The 9002-nt window shown below is 43.7% G+C and overlaps 1 pseudogene; it reads right to left on the bottom strand.

Moving 5' to 3' along the window:
• Nucleotides 1–7495: 7495 nt before the first annotated feature.
• Nucleotides 7496–8345, bottom strand: LOC100358425 (small ribosomal subunit protein uS5 pseudogene; annotated as a pseudogene).
• Nucleotides 8346–9002: the final 657 nt, after the last annotated feature.

The raw sequence follows: 9002 nt of genomic DNA, 5'->3' as shown, positions 1-9002 counted from the left end.
TTTAAGAGTTTTGCAGTGGTTGCCTATAAAATGAAATTCAACATTAAACTTCTGAAACTTTAAAAAAAAAAACTTACCACAAATAAAAGGCAGCAAAAGTCATCAGAGATATTTCAAAAGACAGGAGTCTGGCCTAACAGTTGAGACCCTACATCCTATATCAGAATACCTAAATTTGAGTCCCAACTCCTATTCCTGATTCCAGCTTCCTGCAATGCAAGCTCTGGGAGGCAGCAGTCGAAAGCTGAATTAATTGAGTTCCTTCCACCTACACTGGAGAGCTGAGTGGCTCCTGGGTGTGGCCTGACCCTGTTGTAGACATTTGGGAAGCAAACCAGTGGATAAGAATTTTGTCTGTCTCTCTCTGTGTTTGTCTCATTGCCTCTTAAATTAAAATAATAATAATAATAATAATACAGACATCTGGATAATTAGAAGGATAATACAAAATAGTCACAAGAGAATTATTAGCTGTTGATCCGGAAGAATGATTCAAATACCACTGCAAAGTGTGTCATTAGATACTTCCATATGGATTTGAGAGTTGGATTGATATCCTTTTTGACATACAACTGCAGTTGCTTTCCAAAAACTTGTGCCCAAAGTGTAGTCTGGCAATCTACTAGAATTTTGTTGGGCCTTAGTAGTAAACTAGGGAAGGAAGGAAGGAAATCACACAGGCAGACTGGCCAGTATTCAAACATACGATGTATGCATTCATTGCTGGCCTAAACAGGGTCAAAATTACCTACCTCATAGGCCAGAGAGCATTTGTCTCAAGTCCGGTAAGGTGAAAGGAATAGAGGGGAGGGATTGTGACTTGATGTTTTCCAAAGGTTACTTGGTGCCTTAATTATTAGAAAAATGCAAAGCCTATAGACTAGAGGAGGTATTAGCCAAGGAGATTTCCATCCTGGCTACACATTAGCCATTGCAAAATGCCTGTGCTTACAGACTGCCTCATTCAATGCACAAAGTCATTCTAACAACAAAATAAGTTGGGTGAATTGCAACATTAGAGTTTTTTTTTTTAAACCGAGAGAGAGAGAGCTGAAGATATGAAAAAACTTGCATTTCAAAAACTGATGAGCCCCAAATGAAGTATGAAAGAGCCCTAATTGCTTTTCTCCCTGTGGAATGATGGAAGGAAGAAGTGCCCTGAGTCTCTAGGAGCTTCAGAAACCACTGTTCTAGCTGGCCTGGTTTGCCCCAAGAACCCCCAACTAGAGGGATTCAAAGACAGAAATTTGTTTCTACCTAGTTCTGCAGGCTGGAGGTCCAGGATCAAGGTGTTGGCAGGGTTGGTTTCTCCTGAGGCCTCTCTCCTTGGCTTGCAAAAGCCACCTTCTCCTTCTCTCTTGACACAGTCTTCCTGTTGTGTGTGTGTGTCTCCTAATTTTCCCTTACCATGAGGATGCAGTTTTATCAGATTAAGGCCTATCTCAAAGACTCCAATTCACTTTAATTACCTGTTTAGAAACCTATCTCCAGTACAACTGGCTGGGGCTTAGGGCTTCAACATATGATTTTATAGGGACACAATTCAGCCCCTTAACACTTGTCCAACTCTTCTGAACTTCTGTTATTTTTAAAAAAATTTATTTGAGAGGCACAGACACACACAGAGGGAGAGAGAATGTGTGCTCCCATTCACTAGTTCACTTCCCAAATGCCTACAATGGCCAGAGTTGCTCAACAATCTCAATCCAGGTCTCCCACTTGAGTCGCAACAACCAACAGCCTGAGCCATAACTGCTGCCTCCTAGTGCCTGCTTTAGCAGGAAGGCAAAATCAGGAACCAGAGCCAGAGCCAGATATCAAACCAGGGTTTCCTGATGTAGAATGCAGATATCCTGAGGAGTAGGCAGAATGCCCACCCCTTAATGAAATTTCCTTGGTCACTAGTGGGCTGGTTCATGCAGTCAGAATTCCAAGGACCCGGCACAGAGAAGTTTTCCCTGCCTTCCTGCAAATCTTTTCCAGAGGTCTGGCAGGTATGTGGCTGTATTGACGAGTCACCACAATCCTATTGGCTTAGAACAACACACATTGATTAGCATATGGTATTGGTGTCAGAAGTCTGATACTGTCCACCTCTCTGGGCTAAAGTCAAGGGGTCTGAAGGACTGCCTTTCTTTCTAAAGTTTCTAGTGGAGAACCCAGGTTCTTGCCTTTCCCAGTTTTGAGTGACACCGGCACTCCTAGGCAAGTGGCCCTTCTTCCATCTGCAAAGCCACCGGATCACATCTCTCTGGACTGCTTGCATCCCACATCTTTGTTCTACCTTTCTTTTCCATGTTTGAGGACCCATGTGATTACATTGTTATTATCCAACAGATAGTCCCCAAAAATCTACCTTTCTTAAAGGCAGCAGTAGTTAATGACAGTTAATTTTAAGTTTCAACATGACTGGATTGAGGAATATCTACAGGACTGGTAAAGCATCATTTGGGGTGTGTCTTTGAGGGTGTTTCCAATGTGACTGGTGTGTGAGTCCGTGGCCCACGTTGGGGAAGATCATCTTCAGTGTGGGTGGGCACCATCCAAACAGATAGGGGCATAGATAGAACCAAAAAGTATGATTTTTTTTATCTCTATGGAAATGCTCTTCTTATCCTCCCCTTGGACAGCAGAATTCCACATTCTCCAGCTTTGGAATTCCACATTCACACTAGAGTCCTCCCTGAGAATCATTCCCTGGGCCTCCAAGATTCTGAGGACTTCAGATTTACAATAAGAGCTATGTTACCAGCACCCCAGGGGCTCCAATTTGCAGACAACCTGTCTTGAGATTCCTCTGCAATTGTGTCAACCAATGCCCTTAAAGGTGCTATTAATAGCACCCCCATCTGTCCACCTCATTGGCTTTGTTTCTCTAGAGAGCTCTAAGACGGGAACCTTAATTCTTCCTTTTTAATTAGCCTAACATATTTATAGATCCTGAGGACCAGAGTGGGATTATCGTTGGAGAGGGGGCTATAGTTTGCCTACTGTATTGTCATTGCAAAGGCTGGGACAGGACTGGAGAGCTGTTTCCCCCTGAAATCATGAACTGCTTCCCCTCCTAGCACAGGGTATTTGGCTTCCAAAAGAAATGATGCAAGGGCAGAAAAATCAAGGGAAGCTCTTGTGAAGCACTGGAGGCCTCCACAGATTGTATGGAAGGGCTGGGCATGACCGGAGAGCAAAACCTCCTCAAGGACCCAGGGCAGCTGACAGCTGGCATGGAAAGTGCAAAACAGTCTCCTGACAGCCCAGGAAGCTGGTGGTTCAATTGTCAAACAAAAGAGCTCTCCAGGATCTCCCTGGTGCTCATAAGTCAGCTCTGCAAAATAGCTCTGATCCTGACTTAGAGGCATAGGAAATAGGTGGAAAATTGAGTCAAACTAACTATCCCACAAAGGTTATTCCCAGCACAGTTATGAATCAGCCTGGAGCACCTTCTCCTTTCTCTGGCACCTGGATACAAATAAGGCATAGTTTTATATTGAATAAATATAACTGACTTTCATCTACACCATTCTTTTATACAAACCATTCAAATAAAAGTCAATATTTGAAGATACACAAAGAGGCATGGGGATGTGACCTAGAATTAAAGTAGGAAAAAGCTAATAGCAGCAGATCCATGTGACCCAGCCATTGGCATGACCAGCTATGGATGTTGATGTCACTTGCTGAAGAAGCTAAGGGATAAAGACTCAAAGAGCTAGAACTAATACAGAACACTGGTTAGGGACTATATTTCTCATGGGGGTTTGGGCCAGCAATCTGGAAACTATATGTTTACTAGAGTTGAATAAATAAGAAAATACAGATAATGAGAGTCAAGTTTCAAACTATCAGAGAAGAAAGTTACAAATTAGGAAAACAGAAAGGTCTGAGCCCTGTGGTATTGGAATTGAAGTGGAGATATTAACATTAACTCATTTCAAAAAAATGTGTGTTCAGGGTTGGATGCGTGGCATAACAAGTGGGCGCTGGTTCTAGTCCTGGCTGCTCCTCTTCTGATCCAGCTCTCTGAAAGAATGACAGTCACCTTAAATAGCACTCTGACCTCATAATCAGTCCCTTAGGCATTCTGGTCTGGCTGAAAAGCCCAAGTGAGTATATCAGCCAGAACACTGTGGCAAAGGATGTTCTATATTAAGGATCTCTGTGGGTGAGACCCTAGTGGAAAGAAGCGGCCACCAAAGAAAGATGTACTTTTCTCTGAAGGGAGAAGAGAACTTCTACTTTTCTTATGGCCTTGCTGAGTTGTGATCCAAAAGGCTTTCACAGCCTAGGCAGCTCATGTCACGAACCTTGAATGATCACTGATGTCATACATAGAGTGTTAATTATTAAATAAACAACAAGAATCACTGTGCACTAACTTCCCATGCAGGACCTCTGCCTCAGAGAGTTGTTATTATGAGGCTTAATAGTAAAACTTGTTCTCAAAGAATCATTTCCTTTTAGTGTATTAAGCAGAGGATATTCTTATGTCTCATAAGTTATAGTTATGTCTAAAAGCTTGCAAAGATGTATCATTCTTCAGTTCTTCTTTATAGACAATTAAGTTTCTAAAATGAAAGAGGGGAGAAGGTGGGACAAAGAAAGAGAAGGAAGAAGGGAGAAAAAGGGAAAAGAAAGGAAAGAAAGGAGAAAAAAGTGAAAATAAATTTAAGATGTAATAACTTTGAACAGCCCTGTCTGGACTGTTGAGGACAGTTTTTGTTTTGTGTTTTTTTTTCCTCTTTGTCCTTCTTTTTCTTTTTCTCCCTCGTAGAAAGTGCTAAACTACCTAGAATAGAGTTAATCCTCTGCATATAAAGTTAAATGAAAATAGATCTTGGTATAAAAAACAGGACAGGTATTGGGAGAGGGAGGAGGAGGGGTGAGAAAGCAGGTGGGAGGGCAAGTATGGTGGGAAAAATTACTATGTTCCTAATGTATTTATGAAATGCATGCAGACAAAAGAAAAAGAGAAGTGTTTACTAAATTTCCAGGTGCCAGGTGAGTTCTAGGGCCAGCTTTGCAAGCAGGTCTAAGGATGGCATCTTGGGTCTCTGGTACTTCCCTCCTTCATGTCCAAGTCTGGTACCTCATCACAGGCCCTAGCACATCACTGCACACTCACACAAGGAGAGTCACTGCAGTAATCACAGCCATCACCTCACACATAATTGCTACGACAACCCCGCAAGGTGGGCATCTTCATTTGACAGCTGAGAGAATTTGAGGCTTGGCCATTTCTTTAATCCAGAGAGATAATGTACCCCAACATCATACGGCGGGTAAGCAGTCGGCTCTCATCCGCACTCACAGTGAGTGCAGTTCTTCCTCATCCTATTCTGAATCTTTTGCATTTCATTGAAATTAGACATAAATAGTAACTTTCCCTCTCCTTATCACAGAACATTTTGGGAGATAAAGGATGATACCTTGAAAAATACCTAGCAAGAAATGCTATAAATCCCATTTTTTCATTGTTGCCACAAGCGTAGGTAGTTTTAACAAAAAGAAAGGTCTCAAGTACATCAATCAACATGACAGTTGAAAAACCAAATTCAGGGTCTCCTGCATTTCTTTTCCATATTATAATAGTATCCGAAAATGTGAGTTTCCAAAATCGTTAGTTTGCTCTCCCTCTCTCTCTCTTTTTATTAATGTATCTGAGCTTTTACGTTTTGTATATTTGATTCCTATCCTTGGATGATGGGAAGGTTTTTGTAAGTGGTTACAACTCAAAGCAGCTGACAATTCACAACCTGTTACAAAACATGTGCTTCCATAACGATTCTAGTAGTTCTGTTTCAGCAAGCATTGGCCCCATATCACCAGCAACGCTACTACACGCATTGCAGCTACTGGACATGGCAGGTGAAAATAGAGGCCCCTGTGCTCTGTGCAGACACAAGCCCTTGCTTTGCCCTGTGTCCTGGTGTTGCTGTTGTCTTTCACTGCAAACAGGACATGGTGGGTTGCTCCAGTGAGCAGGCTGTTTGTGGTAACTTCAAAGAGGAGATGTCTTAGTTTCCTGATCCCAGGAATTGATAAAGGATAGAGGTTTATTTAGCCTGAAGTTCTGGAGGCTGGGAAGTCCAATAGCTTGGCTCTGGCACCTGGTGTGGGCCGTTTCACTGCGGCCTGTTGAGGCAGAGCACATCACATGGTGAGACAGAACGACATGTCAGCTTGGTTATGTTAGTTACGTTAGCTTGGTTCTCTCTTCCTTTTTTTATAGAAGAGGCCACCCTGGGAACCCCACCATTGAAACCTCCTTGCATCCTAATTACCTTTCATAGGCTCCACCTCCAAACCCCATTACCATATGACTTTGGGGATTAGATCTCCCACACATGAGCTTTTGGGGGACACATGCAGATCACAGCAGGAGTTGTCTTTGTCCTGCCCTTGTGGTGGAATCATCTCTCATAGGGTGAGACATGGCTATTGCAAATTTTTGCTGATTAAAGCAGTCATGTTGAACTTCAAATAAAAGATAGCCTTAATGAAATAGTCTAGGTTTCTAGAACAGAAGTAGACAGTTTTTCTCTAAAGGGCCAGTTAGCAAATATTTTTGGCTTTGAAAACCACGTGGTGTCTGTCTCAATGACTCAGCTCTGCTGTAGTGGCAAGCAAGCAGATTTAGTATGCAAACAAATGGGCTCATGTCTGTTCCAATAAAGCTTTATTCATAAAAACAGACAGCAAGTTGGATTTGGTTTATAGAGTGCAGCTTGCCAACTGTTCTATTCTAGAACATCAGCAGACTTTGCTCTACACATTTTCTTCTCATGATACCCAGGTGTCTTGGTCCATTTTGTGCTACCATAACAGAATACTGCACACGGGGCAATCTATAACAAACAGAAATTTATTGGCTCACAGTCCTGGAGGTTGAAAATTCCAAGACTGAGGGGCTGGCATCTGACAAGGGCCTCCTTGTGGGAAAGACAAAGAGGGGGCAAGAGATTGAACTTCCAGCCTCCTGCTCTATTTTGTAATTGGCATTAATCCATTTATGAGGGCAGACCTTTACAAATTAAACCCTTCCTATTAGATTCCACCTCTCAGCATGCTTGCATTGGGTTTTAAGTTTCTAATACATACTTTTTGGGGGGTTGCATTCAAACCATAGCAACGGGGACTCATTAAGTCTCCTATTCATAATGCAACACTCTTTCGAGAGCGTAAGCAGTTTCCATACTCAAGTGTAGGAATTTATAGATGTGAAGTGCATGAGATTGGTTTATATATGAGGGGTAATTCATGGAAAATGGAATTAAAAGAGTTTATTTTTGTCTGAAAGCTGCTGAAATTCATGAAGGGTCTTCCAAACTTTTATGCAAAATATGTATAATAAAAATTAGTCATGGATTTTAAATCTTTTTTCTACCCAAAGAAATTTATATTTTAATTCTATTTTCCATGAACTTTTTGAAGTACCCTCATATTTAGCCTTTTAAAATAATGAATACCCGTACCAATCTTTTTCTTTTTTAAAGGCTTAATTCACTTTACTTTTCTGTGTTGTAGCCACAGCTGGAGCCTGCATCCTCTGCACAGATGCGCTGGGCGAGTCTTCACAAGATGATCCATGAATTCCTGATAGGCAGACTTGGCGAACACAATCTGTTTCCAGAGGTCAGGGGTCAGATAGCTGTAGGTCTTAGATAGCATGGAAGGTGGCCTTGGCGAAGTTGCCCAGGGCGGCAGTGCACCCCCTGGCTGAGGTGTAGCAGTCATCAGTGCCAGCGATCAACAGCAGCTTCTTGGGGACAGGGGCAGGCACGATGTCAGTGCCCCTGGGAGCAGGAATGAGATGCACCAGCACAGAGCCACAGCTCCGGTCACCCGGCAAGGCATGGGGTGGGGTTTGCCGATCTGTTCCCCCCAGTAGCTTCTCCACATGGGCACAATGGACAGCTTGGCCAGGATAATGACCCTTCAGGTGGCAGTGGCCACCTTCGTGGAACACTTCACGCCCAGGCCGACGTGGCCATTGTAGTCCCCAATGGCAACAAACGCCTTGAATCTGGCCACTGGCCAACCCGTGTCTGCTTCTGCACCCACTCCACCTTCATCACCTCGGGCTTGAGAGCTGCCACCAGGAAGAAGTCAACGATCTCAGACTCCCTGATGGGCAGGGAGAGGAGGTGGATCCCCAGGGAACTGAGCTTTGTGTCCTTGACCAGGTGGCCCAGCTTGGTGGCAGGGAGCCACTCCTTGTCCTCGGCCTTGCCTCAGCCAGCTCTGCGGCCTGCTCTGCAGTCCTGAATGCAGCTGCCAGAGCCTCCACAGAAGCCGCCACGACCTCCTATTCCAGGAACCTGAGGGCCTCTGGGCCATCCTGCTGCACCGGCACACCGGCATCATCCACCATTTGGTGTCCTCTCATTAAAGAAGCTACCAATCATTTTTAAATATTAAAGTGAAAATAGACTGTGAGTGTTAATAACACACAAGCCAGCATACTTGGCCCAGTGTTACATCCTACAGCTGGGAGTGGACTGCTTTTGCAAAAATGGATTCAGTATGATGACAAAAGAACTCTACTAGAAGCCTGTGCACTGAGCCACATCTGGAAGGAAGCTAGGTCACAGGATAGACAGCAGTCACACTGGGCTACCACACAGATGATCTTGAGAGATCAAAATTCACAAACACAAGGGAAATCTAAATTACCTTTACAGGTTCATAGTAGATTTTTTCCCAGCGTAGTATGAATTTCAAAGTAGGTATGCTTTAATGGGTTAAGCCAATGTCTGGGATGCTAGCATCTCATCTGGGTGCCGGTTCAAGTCCCGGCTGTTCCATTTCGATTCAATCCTTGTTAATAGCCTGGGAGATGCAGTGGAAAATCACCCAGGTGTCTGGGCCCCTGCCACCCATGTGGGAGACCTGATAAAGCTCCTGGCTGCTGGCTTTGGCCTGGCTCAGCACTGACTGTTGCGGCCATCTGGAGAGTGAACCAGTGGATGGAAGATATCTCTCTCTCACTCTCTGTCTCTCAC

Source organism: Oryctolagus cuniculus, chromosome 10 (assembly GCF_964237555.1).
Source record: "Oryctolagus cuniculus chromosome 10, mOryCun1.1, whole genome shotgun sequence".
In the NCBI taxonomy this organism is placed as follows: Eukaryota; Metazoa; Chordata; class Mammalia; order Lagomorpha; family Leporidae; genus Oryctolagus; species Oryctolagus cuniculus.
Note: the sequence above shows the minus strand (reverse complement) of the source record. Positions and strands in the feature narration are given on the sequence as shown.